The sequence below is a fragment of the Lampris incognitus genome, chromosome 4 (genome assembly GCF_029633865.1).
Source record: "Lampris incognitus isolate fLamInc1 chromosome 4, fLamInc1.hap2, whole genome shotgun sequence".
In the NCBI taxonomy this organism is placed as follows: Eukaryota; Metazoa; Chordata; class Actinopteri; order Lampriformes; family Lampridae; genus Lampris; species Lampris incognitus.
In genome coordinates this window covers 24,104,604-24,120,824 of record NC_079214.1, presented here as the reverse complement: position 1 = coordinate 24,120,824, position 16,221 = coordinate 24,104,604, and the positions used below count along the sequence as shown (strand labels likewise).

The following is a 16,221-nucleotide window of genomic DNA, read 5'->3' as shown; positions in this document are numbered from 1 at the left end:
TAGCCATGATTTTCCTTTACTAATACTGTTCCATAACTATATGCAGAAACCATTGTCATTCAATACACTATATTATTTTCCTGTGGTACGTAAAAATCGAAAGGATAAAAAAATAAAATCAAAACCCATGAGTCAACTGACAAACGATGACTGTCTTAACCCCAAAATACTTTATTCCTGTAGGGAGCTTGGAGTGATATCCAGGCAAGAGACTATTGTGGAGCTGCGAAGAAGGGCTGAAGTGAGTGTTGATGATGGAGGACCATTGACTGCAGCAAAGGACTGCCGGGTCACCCTCTAGCTTGCCATCTCTAGCAAATATGATAAAGACTTACTGAGTCTCTGGGGCCAAGGTTGTGCCTCCTACCTCAAAAGGAGGAAAACTTAATGTGCAAGCCTAATCTAGTGTGGATGTTGCTGAAAGCATCCAGAGGGCTAGAGAGGGGGAGTACGAGAGCCATTTTTGTTCAGGGAGGATGAGAAAACTCTGGAGTCTCCTGGTGCTGCGATTTTTCAGGGAGTTCTCCAGGCATTATAAAGATGGGGATTAAAACAATTAAACAAGATTTTCTTTCTCGGCAGCGAGCAAAAAGAGTGGGTGGCTCTTGTGATTGTGAATGCAAAATGGCTGCCCTGAGACTTTTCCTTACAATGGCTTCATACATTCAGCCCATTATTTATCAAACTAGATGGAAAATGAGTCATTGTTCATAAATCTGAGGCCACTGGAAGCTCACAATACTGTACTTCATAAGACATGCGCCGCAACAGTATTGTTAAATTCATGGTTCAAAGAAAAACCAAATACAATCAAAAGAATTACATGCCATCATCCAGGTTAACCAGAAAAACAAACAAACAAACAAATAAACACTCCTACACAATTTAATGTTTCCCCTACACTGACAATGGACCATCTCCAGAAAGTTATGTTTTAAGAGAATGCAATCTCAAAGGAGATCAAAGGAATGACATCATGAAAGTTTGGTTGTTTTTTTTATAATAGATGCCAACGTCATGTAAATACATATGTAAATCCTTAAAAACCAGGTATTACTGACAGATTTATTTACATTCAGAATGCCCCACAAAACAATGACATTATATTTAATTTTACTATGTATGTCTGTTGTTTACTTTTTTTTTCTACAAAAGTAAACCATTTCACATTTAAAAAAGGCCAACATTTTAAATTTGTCATGCTGTCAGTCTTGCATTAGATTCCAAGTCAATCATTCAGTTTGATAGTGGAAACAAGGAAATAATAACCAGATTTGGCAAAAAATATGTTAAGGGGGCCATTTTCAGTCCAAAAATCAGCCAGGTGTAGATAGGAAAGTCAACGTGGATTTCAAAACAAAGCAAGTAGCACTGTGTTAACCATACTGTTGCTGGCTGAGGGTCAGAGCAGGAAGACCACACTGATGGATGGGGGAGCTACAGCAATGGTTAAACATGTGGCAAATGGCAAAGTTTTTCCTGATCCTGATGTCCACATCAACCAAACAGCAATAGTCATGTCATTATCCACTTGCAGTGATTTCTGTCAATTATAGAATTACAATTGTAATACAATGGTAGTGTAAAAATAATTTGATTTCGGATTAATTAAAACAAGAAAAACCTTGCAACTTGTTCCTATTGAAGTGTTTAGTAAATCAAACTGACGATGGGCTACAAAGACTTATAGCATTTTAGAAATAAGCACCACAGATCTATCACCATGGAATAATTTTTTTAACTCTTAAAATGACTTTTTTGTGTACTAAAAATTCTCTGTGGAGATTACTTTTTTTAACTTGGTTTGAAATTTTATTTTTGGATGCTCCTTTTCTTAGAGTCAAGTTATAACAAACTAAGAATAAGAAAAATGCAACGACTTAAACGACTTAAACAAAAGAAACAAAGCATGCCCTTCCTCACTGGCAAAGCAACAACCTGGGACAGGAAGACAAACCTGCTTTCTCAATAGCTAATACAGAACATTTTTTAATCAACTTGTGCCTAGTCAACTGAGGCCAGTCTCTGCTGTTCAAAGGGGTTGGAAGTGGGGGTTTGGGCGGGGTGTACAGGGGTATTTAGCGAAGAGGAGTGATGTGGTGGGGGATGTCTGGGGGTGGATTAGGGCTATGGAGTATGGAGACATAAGCTGTCTCAGTTGTACCTTTGAAGTGGACCAAAGTTGGCTACACTGCTACTGCGAGGGCCACTGAGCAAAGGGTAGCAGCGTTATGCCCCCCCACCCCCACCCCCAGCAACAATCTCCACTGATTGAAAGAGGACCTGAACCAGCAAATACATGTTAGGCTTAGAAGTAGTCTGTGGAGAATGCCACAATAAAACGGGTCAAAGCTATTTTAACGTTATATTTAATAATTAAAACAAAAACATTGCAACACAGTGTAGTCTGATAAAATCTGTCAATGAAGCTTAAGATAGCTTTTCAACTCAATTTTCACAATGAGTCAATGTAAAACCATAAGACAGTAGAAGGTAACATCAGGGTTACTAAAGCAGGCGCATTGAGCTGGGAGGTCAATGGTTTTAAACTATGGCCTCTTTCATCTGCCACTAAGGTACCCTTGGGGAAGGCTGTTGACCTACCCTGAGCTCCACCCTTTAGTTACTCTTGCTATCTTGTCCATTTTACCATCCTCCAATATAATAATATTCATAACACTTAGCAAGATACCACAAGCTATAATTAAGTTTCAAGAAGTCAGGAAAGTAATCTTCGAGAAGCCAACAGCAAGGCCTTCAGTTTGTCACTGAAAGGCACTTACAAGATGTAAAAATATACAATATGATCGTTAACAACAGCAAAACCATGAGAAAAAACTGAGGCCAAGTCACTCCATATGCAACCAAAAAAAAAAGAAAAAGGAAAAGCCCCATCAATTGTCAGTTGAGTTTAATAATTGCCAGCATAAATGTTTCTCATGCACAGTCTTAGTTTGGCTCAAAAAGACCAGAGAATAAAGACAAGAAAAACCGAGAGCAAAGTTCATAATTTACTCCATAATTAAATAATTGTGATGCTCAAAAAGTGCTACAAACATGTTTTTCAAGTTTAATAATTTCTCATTGCTAATTTGGTATTGAAAAGCTGATTTTCGTTTTGGAGATGCTCTCTGCTCTATATCTAGTCCACAAACTAATATAGCTATGTTTGTGGACTGTGCTATGTTAAGTACCAGCACAGGCTGCAACGGGGATCTAGTCCTAGCACACCAGACATAAAGTAGGCTACTTGAGTTGTAGCTCTAGCTAGGTTTATTTTTACCAATTAGTCAAACATTTAGTCACTTATTTTTTCTACAATCTGTCACAACTGCTGAGGGCCAACAAGCCTCATGATGCTTGGCTGTAATAGTTATTACCATTCTGATCATACCGATTGTCTCCTCTACTCCACTGACATTAACTGCCGACTATGTCTTACCCTTCCATGTTTCAAAATATATTGCAGCTACTGTCAGAATAGTTCATACATTGTGGGCCTAATGCATAAACATACTTTAACCATTTTGGATTTACTGTGTCCTTAATTACAAGGACAGCCACACAGTGCTCAGAAAAGTTGACTAAAGTTAACGTGGCTCACAGCAGTTGCTCGGCAGTGATTTGAGCACTGGGTAAAAGGGGCGGAGCTTAGGTGTGGTCATTGGCCTGCTCCTGCCCTAGTGGAGCTCGTCAGTGACTAAACAGCATGATGTTTTGGTTGTAAAGGGAAGCTCTGAGGTATGAAGATGTGTAATTGAATGTGAAGCTGAAAAAGCTTCACATACAATTACACCTTTTTCAGCAATGTGATTGCTGAAAAAGGTTCACTTGGAAAACCTTCCCTATACAAAAAAAAAGTTAAAAAATAAGAACATAATGACAATACAACACTTAAACTGTAAGAGCTTGATGAGTCAGGGTCAAATCAGCAGAGAAATGTTTTCCATTTGACCAATATCAAAACTGGGGGGACAATAAGCTCAGGTTTAGCCGCTCTCACAACTCTTGGCTGCTCAACACTTGCTGTCTTTCCTGGGTGACAAACAGCCCCTAAAGCCAAGGACTCAGGAAAACTATTGTGCGCTGGAGTGGTAGAATGAGGTAGTCACCCAAGCACACCAAGTCAGGACATTGGAGTCACTTCAAGACTTTGAATGCTGGGGCCAAAATTTATGTGTCAGTTGACAAAGGATAATGGGAATTACTAGGGATTTAAATGTTTAATATTTCTCCTAACAGAATTTAACTGACCTTAGAATTATGTTAAAATACTGCAATTTCAATTCACCGGTGCTAAATATTTGATGGTTGATGATTATCATTTCAAAGGAGACAGGAAACCATCAAACACCCTAGTTAAAAAGAAATACTTGTGAATTTATACCTTCTTCTTCAATCACAACAACATAGGCATACTGAAACACATTGCAGTTAATTAATAGTAGACCAATTTCATCACTTGAAGTCTATTTCCCATTAGATCAAAGACAAAAGGCCTATCCTCTTGTGGCATTCACAAATGTGTGTTTTCACCAGAAAACAGTGTTAGTAATGTGATCTACAGCCAAATGACTGCAACCCCAAACCATGCATCTTGCTTGTTTCAGTTGTTCTTAGCTCAGAGGTTATGGAAAAACGGTTGATATAACAGGTTTGATACGAACACACCGTTTTGCAGACCTTTATCGTGATGACTGACGGAAAGGTAAGTTTGACCATTTGCGAGAAAGTTGTGAGCGCTTCTGTGCTTCTGTAAAACTGTTCTAATTCCACTAAGGTGCCATGCCGGAAGAGTGATGTGTACCATATACTCAATGCTGAGAAACTCCACTGGTGTCAATGTTCAATCCAGAAGGGACAGAACCACACAAGCCAAAATCAAAATCCACAGACAAGATGGCAAAAAGTGACTGGGAAGGCAAATTAGACCACCGGTGTCTAAGATAAGTACTTTATAAATCCCCATGGGAAAATTCATCCTCTGCATTTAACCCATCCCAACACACTGTAGCTAGGCAGCCGGTGGGCAGCCACTGTGCAGCGCCTGGGAGCTAACTCCAGTTCTTCTTACCATGCCTCAGTCAGAGGCACAGACAGGAGTATTAACCTATGCATGCCTTTTGATGGTGGGAGGAAACCCACGTAGAAACAGGGAGAACATGCAAACTCCACACAAAAAGAACCTGGGATGGCCTGGGGTTCAAACCCAGGATCTTTAATACAGCAAATTATGTAAAAAAAAAATTTTTTTTTAAAAAGACTGATGTAATTTGATTTTTTTCCCCCCAATTGCTTTGTCTTACCACTTGCAGCGCCTATGTAACATCATAATAGAGTATTTACTCAAGCAAGCTGGGGGATTTCTCTGGGTGGGTAAAAAAAGTTTCAATGGAAACATTCATGAAATTATCCATGAAGGAATTCTGCTTAATAACCGACTTTCAGAGACAGATATCTTCGTTATATTAGCTCTTTATTTTCAATCATTAGCATGAATACTTAATTTATATCATAATTACCTTCCTAGCTGTATTTTTTTACTATTTGCTTACATGTCCTTTAACCAAACGGATGACCCATCAAAGCTCCTTCTACGCCAGTGGTAACAAGCTATAGTGTCACAGCAATCCCAATGTCCTGACTAAGTTGTGTGCTTCAGAGCTACTCAATGGAGGAAATGTCCAGCTAGGAGCCAAAAGAGCGCAGCCTCTCTTCCATTAGCCTATTATTAGGCACCACAGGGAGAAGCTGGCTTAGCTGTACTGCCTGTGTTGAAGACAAAACCCCCCACATGAATTAACTCAGGCAGCTAAAGCACTGGGAAAGATTAACAGACACAAATAAGTCTGATAGATGGTGGGCTGACAATTGGAATAACTTTGTATGGGACTACAAGCATCCTGGTGAGGGGCATTCAAAACCATTTAGGCTATGCAGCATAGGTTATGTATCTTGGAACCTTCAACTTACAAGCCAACATATATGTAGGACTACCTATACACCGATCAGCCAAAACATTAAAACCACCTGCCTAACATTGTTTAGGTGTCCCTTGTGCCACCAAAACAGCTCTGACCTGTCGAGGCATGGACTCCACAAGACCTCCTGGAGGTGTCCTGTGGTATCTGGCACCAAAAAATCAGCAGCAGACCCTTTAAGTTCTGTAAGTTGCAAGGTGGGGCATCAATTTATCAGACTCATTTTTCCAGCACATCCCACAGATGCTCGATCAGATTGAGAGCTGGGGAATGCGGAGGCCAAGGAAACACTTTGAACTCTTTGTAATGTTCCTCAAACCATTCCTGAAGAACTTTTGCAGTGTTTTTGCTACTCCCAATCCAGAAGAGAGCTCTCTCACTATCTCTCTCTCGGGGGGCCTGTCATATGTGTGAGCTGAGGGGCGGGGCCAGCTCTCTCTCTCGCTCAGACACACATGTGCATATGCGTGCGCACACACACTCGCACATGCACACAAACAGCCTGCTCTTAATGACAATGGGAGAGAGAACATAACGGTCAAAAGTCTGGTTATACTTCACTAGAGTCCATGCTGACAATACTCATTGCCACAAGTGCAACAAGTCTTTTGCATGTAAGGGCGGAGACACAAGCAGTCTTTCGAAAAATCTAGAGAAAGTGCACCAAATACGGGCAGAGAAATGCAGTTTTTGACCACCTAGCTCGTAGTTCATCTTTCGTTGCCCCAACCACCTCAGGTAGTATGTGATGTATGCTAGCAGCCTAGAGCCAACACGAGTTAACTAAATCATACAAACATGGGTTGATGATTAAAAGCAACACTCTGTCCAGATATGAGAAAATAAACCAATGTTAATTTTGTTCTTAATTCGTTTTGTTTTTTCTCTTAAAAAAATTAAAAATTAAAAAAAAACTATAAGAGTAGCGTTACAGTACCGGCTTGATGAGCAGTGTCGGTAATAGTAGTACTGTTAAAATCTTAACGATGCCCATCCCTAGCCAGCATTAGCAATTTCCGCAATTTGAGCTACAGTAGCTTTTCTGTGGGATCAGACCAGACAGGCTAGCCTTTGCTCCCCACACACATCAAGGAGCCTTGGGTGCCCATGAATCTGTCGCCAGTTGTCCTTCCTTGGACTACTTTTGGTAGTACCGACCACTTCATACCAGGAACACCCCAAAAGACCTGCTGTTTTGGAGATGCTGATCCAGTCATCTAACCCAGTTTTTTCCCAACCCAGTCCTCAAGAAACCCCTATCCTGCAGATTTTCTTTGCAACCCCAAATAGGTACGTGTTTGTAGTTATTCAACCAATCAGCAATGAATTATGTCATATGTTGCACACCTTGCATAATTAAGTGTTGTGAGATGATTGGTTGACTAAGTAAAAGAAGGGCTACCTATGCATGGTTACAATGAAAATCTGCAGGATAGGGGTTCCTTGAGGACTGGGTTGGGAAACGCTGATCTAACCATTACAATTTTGCCCTTGTCAAAGCTGTCACTCAGATCCTTACACTTGTCCATTATTCCTGCTTCCAACACATCAACTTCAACAACTGACTGTTCACTTGCTGCCTAATATATCCCACCCCTTGACAGCTGCCACTGTAACAAGATAAAACATGTTATTCACTTACCTGTCAGTGGTTTTAAAGTTTTGGCTGATTGGTGTATGTATATGTATGAAGTCCTCTCTGTTCTACTTAAGTCTATTCTATGGTCTGAACTAGGGATGTTCCGTAGGACTATTTTCCTGACGTTTAAACGGAAGTTTAACCTTAGACTATACAACTACTCTAAAAGTAACAAAACACCCAGAAAACAGTCAAAATTGAGCAAAATGTAATCTATAAGGTTAAACATTGTCCAAAAAAATATTGCATATACGAGCAGGCATAATTTTGGAAAGTGTCGCGCCTTCCTGCACCACCACACAAGTGGATCGATTTAGATAGATACAGAATAATGGAGCAAAAGAGACAGAACAGGCCTCAGAGACAAAAATGATCACCTGTGAGCAGAATATGAGAGGAGGGATGGAAAAGGAGAAAAAGACAGGAGCACTAATGAGCGTGTAACATAGCCACATATTCATAACAAAATCCAGTCTTTAAGTTTGTTTTCCTTCTCCCAATGTTTGTTGTATTTTTTTTTTCATCATTGGACCACTTTGTTGGCAGCGTTGTTTGTGGAAATCGGCTCATTTCAACAAAATGGCACAACTAACTAGGGTTCTTTCATAACAAGAATTATGATAGGACAATGTTACTAGTAGTATATGCGGCTACCCCAAGATCATGATTGTGCTACAGTGATACTAAATAACGCACAGCTCTCGACCAATCAGATCGCTTGGAATTACAACATGATTTTTCTACAATGAGGGGGAGAAGGGGGCGGGATAGTTCCACGTGAGGATTTGTGGGAGGGCAAATTACACTACAGCACTGATATTATTGTGAGGCTGTGAGCAGTCAGTGTCAATCAATGCACTAGGGAAAATAGGGACCACAAATGTAAAAAAAAACAAAGTCACTTGTCAGATTTTCCTAACAATTAACTATATTTTTTAAAACAAGCTCAAAACACCTGCAAGCTGTGATTTTCTTAAGCAACTTCAAAAAAGAAGAAGCCCAAAGTTGCGTATTAAATGCATTTGGCAACTCTAGTGAACAAGCTGATGTGTTTTGTTTTTTTCCCTAGATCTTTTTTTTTAATCTGTTGTTAACATTAATAACACATGCTTGTTTTTTTTATAAAGCAACTTTTGACTAGGAAGAAATGACATTTCAGTGCAAATTATGTCAGTATGTAAAGTCTAACTGACTAGTATTTCTGATGCCGACTAGCGCAGGTACCAATGTTTAATCAACTAGTCAACTAATAATAGCGCACATCCCTAGTCTGAACGCGTCCTCCCTGGCACATCCCTAGTCTGAACGCGTCCTCCCTGGCCATCATACAATTCCTTAAATACCTTTGAATGTAATTAGTCCATTGAAATATAATATGGATTTTAATTAGAACACATGCAGAATCCTGAATGCTTTAACTTGAGTTAATTAAAGGAGGGAAAGTTTTGCATCTACAAAAGTTTTTTCATAAAGCAATAGTGCATGCGATAGTGTTTTATTGTAGAAAAGCACTTTGGAATTTGATGGGCCTGGTGTCATTGCAGTCTAGCTGTATGTGTTGATGCCATTTCACAGTAACACTGACTCGTCTTACAAGATAAGGCTTTTACCATGGATACAACACACATATGATCACTTTTTTAAACATACAATATGTTCACCATTAGAAAAGCTCACTGAGCTTTCAACCTAAACAGAAAACAATTGCTTTGTCAGAATTTGCCTTCGTCTTAAATTCTTGACAGGAGCACCGATGACTGCCCGATATGCTTAAGAAGTCATTATATAACTGGTTATAACTGCTAATGTGGAGAAGGTCTATTACACATTTCTTGGATTCATGATAAACTCTGCCAACAAAATCAATTAAGGACAGAAAGATTACATAATTCTCAACGGTGGAAAAATAAATGCCATAAAAAATTTCTTCAGAACAAGCTTAGGAGAATAGGGAAGTGGGCAGACAAAACTCGGAGAAAAAGGAGAGAAAACTAAAAAGAAAAGTCTTCGCAACATGCCTTTGCATGCATAATGAAAGGCCACAATGCAAAAGTCAACAAGTTTCGGAGATGGAAGGAAAAGATGAAAGGTAATTTAAAGAGGATTTTCTCATCAACTTCAGCAAGTGAATGAGCACCAGTATTAGGGCAGCCATCTGCTTGCCTGGCCACAGATGATCCACCTCTGATAATCCCCTTTCTGTCACCTGATCATTCCAACATAGATCTCCAATGAACCACACAAAGCCAGGACAAAGCCAAATAACTCACACAAATCCACTTGCTACTCCAACATCTACAAGCACAAGGAACAAGGCTAGTTTACATGCTCAGAGAAAATGTTTTCCTAGATTGCAAGCAAAATACAGTAATTTCTTTAGCTGTTGGCCTATAAACTTCAAAACCTCAAAGCTGAAGCGGAGGGTTTTTTTTTTTTTTTTTTACTTTTAACTTGTAAACTCGTTTTCAAAGACACAGTAGAGCAATGAAAGGGAGGAAAATCTAAAATCTTTGAATGTCTATTGCTTAAAAACTTGGCAAGATTGTCTTTTTTTGGTTGCAGGACGAAAACAGATGAAAAGTCCCATACGTGTCAAACAAGAATCAGACTCATACTAAACTAGCCCTTAAAGCCTTATGAAGTCTACACATATGTTCTTTGTATGAATCTGGTCAGCAAACTAGAAATAAATGTTAAACTTGATTCCCAAATTTGATGAAGAAAAGCACCTTCAAGCAAAACAGGCAGTTGGTCACCAATTTACCAGTGGTGATGGGCCAAGAAAATGATGCGACACTGTAGATTACTAGAACCAGAGGAAGCCAATGAGACTTAAACGTTACTGCTGCTTTTCTGCAAAACCATAAATAAACAAGTTAAATTTTGAATAGATTCGAACCAGTTTCAGAGATCTCCAGCAATTTTCTTTTTAGTGGTATACAGTGCATCCGGAAAGTGTTCACACCCCTTCACTTTCCCCACATTTTGTTATGTTACGGCCTTATTCCAAAATGGATTAAATTCCTTTTTTTCTCATCAATCTACACCCAATACCCCATAATGACCAAGTGAAAAGGTTTTGTAGAAATTTTTGCACATTTATTAAAAATAAAAAACTGAAATATTGCATGCACATAAGTATTCACACCCTTTGCTATGACACTCAAAATTGAGCTCAGGTTCATCCTGTTTCCACTGATCATCCTTCAGATGTTTCTACATCTTGACAGGAGTCCACCTGTAGTAAATTCAATTGATCGGACATGATTTGGAAAGGCACACACCTGTCTATATAAGGTCCCGTTGACAGTGCATGTCAGAGCAGAAACCAAGCCATGAAGTCAAAGGAATTGTCTGTGGACGTCGGAGACAGGATTGTATCGAGGCACAGATCTGGGAAAGAGTGAAAAAAAATTCTACAGTTTTGAAGGTCCCGAAGAGCACAGTGGTCTCCATCATTCGTAAATGGAAGAAGTTTGGATCCACCAGGACTCTTCCTAGAGCTGGCTGCCCAGCCAAACTGAGCAATCGGGGGAGAAGGGCCTTGGTCAGGGAGGTGACCAAGAAGCCGATGATCACTCCGACAGATCTCCAGCGTTCCTCTGTGGAGATGGGAGAACCTTCCAGAAGGACAACCATCTCTGCAGCACTCCACCAATCAGGCCTTTATGGTACAGTGGCCAGATGGAAGCCTCTGCTCAGTAAAAGGCACATGACAGCCCGCTTGGAGTTTGCCAGAAAGCACCTAAAAGACTCTCAGACCATGTGAAACAAGATTCTCTGGTCTGATGAAACCAAGGTTGAACTCTTTGGCCTGAATGCCAAACGTCACGTCTGGAGGAAACCAGGCACCTCTCATCACCTTGTTAATACCATCCCTACAGTGAAGCATGGTGGTGGCAGCAGCATCATGCTGTGGGGATGTTTTTCAGCGGCAGGAACTGGGAGACTAGTCAGGATCGAGGGAAAGATGAATGGAGCAAAGTACGGAGAGATCCTTGATGTAAACCTGCTCCAGAGCGCTCAGTACCTCAGACTCGCCACTGGGGCGAAAGGTAAACCTTTCGCCCCAGTGGCTTCGGGACAAGTCTGTGAATGTTCTTGAGTAGCTCAGCCAGAGCCCAGACTTGAACCCCATTGAACATCTCTGGAAAAACCTGAAAATAGCTGTGCGGCGACGCTCCCCATCTAACCTTACAGAGCTCGAGAGGATCTGCAGAGAAGAACGGGAGAAATACCCCAAATATAGGTGTGCCAAGCTTGTAGCTTCATACCCAAGAAGACTTGAGGCTGTAATCACTGCCAAGGGTGCCTCAACCAAGTACTGAGTAAAGGGTGTGAATACTTATGTACATGCAATATTTCAGTTTTTTATTTTTAATAAATTTGCAAAAATTTCTACAAAACCTTTTTCACTTTGTCATTATGGGGTATTGTATGTAGATTGAGGAGAAAAAAAAGGAATTTAATCCATTTTGGAATAAGGCTGTAACATAACAAAATGTGGGGAAAGTGAAGGGGTGTGAATACTTTCCGGATGCACTGTATAAGCTGACTGGAACAGGGACACCCATTACCCCATGTTCTCCACTCAAAATAAACACATTCTTGGAAGTTATAGGCTAAATCCAAATGTCCAGACTTCCCCAGGCTGTAGATGAACAACCTTAACAGTGGCATTCCCATCAAGTCCGGGGTAGCTAAGATTGCCCAATTCTTCAATTCATCAAGCGTGTAATGGGGCTCATGCAAACTTTCATAAGAATCTGCAATGGATGCAGACTTCACCACATTTTATAAGGGGGAATAACCAAAACTCATAGCAATGAGGATGTGACGAGATAAGAGACATCACGCAAGCAATTCCACAATAATAAATTTTAAAAAAAAGCATGGCGGGAAAAACAACCAAAGGGAGGTCTTCTAAGTAATGCACATGTGATAAAGTCTTTCCCAATCAAGCACTAAGTTTGTCAAGGATCAGAGGTCGGAAGAACACATGATATTTAAGGTCAAAATTTAAGTGTTTTGCTTTTTTTTTTTTTTTTTTGGTCAAAAGGAATGAGGTGATCCTAACTGTCAACAACAATGAACAAATCTTTGAAGCTGTCACTGTCACACAACAAAGGCCAAAAAAGTTCTAAAATGGTAGACCGTCTGTCCCCCGACATCATGGTTTATCCAAGTCCAAGATGCCTTACCCATCGTCTTTAACACTGAAAGACCAGCTGACTCTTCTGCCAGTCATAATTTTGCACAATGCTCAGCATTTGTCTGCTAAGGTATTATTGTGTCAAATTTAGGCTGATTTCATGCAGTCTGAGCTCAGCATTAGTCAGAGTTTCAGTGAATCATTTGAGCAACATTTGACCTAACCAAATGCACAAACTAACTGTCCCTCATATTTTATCTTTGTAATGTCCCCTGTTAAATCCTGTTTGCAACTTTATATTTACAAAGTGTAGAGCTTGCTGCTTAACATTTCCAAACACAAATTATGTGAGCTAGCGTGAAGACATCAATTGCTCAAGTGTGTAGATTAGACCAAAAGAAATAGTACCGAAATGCTGATCATCTTCAAATATTTTTCCAATGAAGCCAGATGCAAATTTTGGGTACACTTTGGATATTTTCACTTGAGCATCTGCTAAAATCACCCACCTCAGTGATAGATAGCCAGGCAACACTCAGATGCTCTGATCTTCAGTCAAAGCAAGGACATTCTTCCACTTCATTCACTTTGCCAAAATGTGCTGATTAAGGGCACTCATCAGAGAGGAGACTTTGAAATGGCTTTGGAAGGACACACATCAACACTAAATCAAAGCACAGAGACATAAAACGGCACTCTACCAAGTTCAGACCTATTTGCAGCTTTGCTTTCAGATATAACTGTAGTTAAGTTACTCACCTTGGGGAAAATAAAAACTCACATAAGGACTGACACACTTGGATATAGGCATGTATAAACCCCATATATATCCAACAACTATCCAACTTATTTGGCTGCTATAAAGCAGTCTGTCCTTGAATTATATGAGTTTGGGTAGTCTGATTAAAGATGAAAAAACTAATCTTTTCCTCAATTTTAAATATGAAGTAATTTTAAATATGAAGACTACAACCATGTTAGTTTGCAAGTTCACAGGATGAATAAGAGTGCCACATTCACCCAATTGTTCTGTGTGATATGTTTATTTCTGTTAGTGTGTAACTGTATTGTTTGTGATAATGTGTGGTGTCTATTGTTGTCCATGTATGTATTGTGCTGCAGAGTTTGTGTACCAAAAACAAATTCCACCGGCCTTGGTCATGTGGCTAATAAAACAATCTAAGATAATCTAATTCAATATTACAATTCAAGACTACATGGAAAAAATAAAAAGTTCACATAAGAAATGACACTTGGATATTGGCATGTATAAATCCCATTCAACATGGCTGCTATAAAGAAGTCTGTCCTTGAATGAAATGAGTTTGGATAGTCCATTTAAATATGGAAAAAAAATCAATTTTACATTTTATTTCAAATATGAAGACTAAAATCATGTTATTTTGCAGAATGCACAAGAGTACCACATTCAATATTACAATTCAAGACTACATGGAACTACAAAGAACCCACATGACACAAAGTAGGGATTAGGATGTTGTACTTAAGAGTATTTGATTCATGGTTGGCTGCAGAATTTAGTCTAGTACGGTATACGACTATGTTATGGTGTAGACATAAGAAGAATCCGGCACAGCCTGGGTAGATGAAATTCTCATTTCTGATCAGGTGAATAAGATAATTAAATACCAGTGGATGGTCAGAAAAGCTGTTGTTAGTGTTTTGGTTATGGTTACTGTCTTGGCAGGCGTACAATAGTGAATTATTTTACAAAGTACATGGTTCCTCAGTTTTTAAAAATATGTAGTTCTGATTTTATGAAAAATCCAAAAACATTTCATTACTTTAATTTAGTTTTTCCACCAGTTTTGTTGTGGCTGTTAATCAGATTAGCAACTGAGAATTGAAGCGTTGAAACGTCGGTATTGTGAAAGCACACAAAAAACAATACAGGCATTCAAATTGTATTATCAATAAATGTGCAAAGAAAAACATGTAACAGTTGGTATCCACAAATGCTCAAAATTGTGAAATCGGTATTAAAAATGGGGGGGGGGGGACGCCATAGCTTTCCTTCCAGTCCGATCATATTTACCAATTACAGAGACAATCCCCAATCTTCAAACAACGTAATACAGCTGCAACGAAGAATGATGCAACAAAAAGTAATTGAAGTCTTTCGAAATATCAGGCAGTGATATTCGCCAATTGTGCGTAAATTACAACGCATGTGTGGACGACACCGCCGGTTTGGACAGATGGGACGGGGCAGAGTAATGTATGACTATACGTGAAACGCTCTTTCGGACAAGGCAGTCTGTAGGGAGGCAGAACAGAGCAAAACAACTGCCCGATCTCCAGTCCGAGGGGAACTGCACAAGAACTCAGCCTCGTAGCTGGCCAAGAAAGTAAGTACTGTTTTTTGGCTGGCAACACATCAAGTAAACAGTACGGTCCACTCAAGAAAAAAAGTCGCGACAATGGTATCTAATTTTGGTACTATCCATCCATTACTACATCTGTGATACTACACAAAACTCAATACGACTTGAGATTGTCAACTATTCGGCTTGCCATCTGGCCAACCAACAGTTCTGTTTTACCAGGCAGATATAAGATTAGCATGCAAGCTAACAGCAGTGTCATTTCAAGCCAGTCTATCTTAAGCTTTGAAGTTCCTTCATGGGCATTTTAATTTCGCGCAATTGCAAGCCCGCTGTCGAATAAATACTGAAAGGCTTAAAAGTGCACTGGGGGCACATCTGACAAGGTAAAGAAAGTGGCAATAGGTGATGTCTTGTAAGTATTGCTTTGGAAGGGAATCCAACTGTAAAAAAAAAAACATCAGCTAGCATTATATGAGCGACTAGACAGAGGGAGGGAGGGAGGTAACAAGCTCAAACATACCCGTGGCTACATTACCTCGCAAATTACGACTCCGCGTAGACACGCACACAATGTCCGGGGACGGAAACCAAGCTTGCTTTGGGCCGGTTGGGTTTCAAGGCTGTTACTTTATCTCACGGCACTTGATCCAGCAGCGGACTGCTCTCACTGTCCTTGTGCCACAACAGTGAGTGAACACAAACGAGAATCCACCTCTCACTGAGAGGGGTCCCTATCATCGCGAGATGACGCGAGAGGGTGGTGATAACCACGGACCAATAAAATGACAAGTTTAAGAATATAACGTCCAATGAAAACCAAACTTTTATCTCGTCCATACCTGATAGAAAACAGTAGAGGACGCCCATGTGCATTGTCCGGAAAAAGTAGAAATGCGTTTGACATTTAAGGATGTGAGGTTGCATTTTCTCATTTTCTCAGTGCATAAATCGTAACTGTACTATGGTTGTACTACCTTGCAGAAAAAAGTGAGCGCATCGTTTTTGTGTGTGTGTGTTTTTTTTGACAGCTCCTCATCTGCCAAGAGTCATATAACATGGGCAAGAAATACCGTATTTGTGGTTTTGTGGGCTCCATTTATA

At 39.9% G+C, this 16,221-nt stretch overlaps 1 protein-coding gene across 1 annotated transcript in view; it reads right to left on the bottom strand.

Annotated features, from left to right (window-relative positions):
• The window catches only part of glceb (glucuronic acid epimerase b), a 76,876-nt gene extending 61,086 nt beyond the window's left edge, over positions 1–15,790 (bottom strand). Inside the window, exon 1 of the mRNA XM_056279178.1 lies at positions 15,656–15,790. The gene's annotated coding sequence lies outside the window, so the exon portion shown is untranslated. The remainder of the gene's footprint in view (positions 1–15,655) is intronic.
• Between the last annotated feature and the right edge of the window lie 431 nt (positions 15,791–16,221).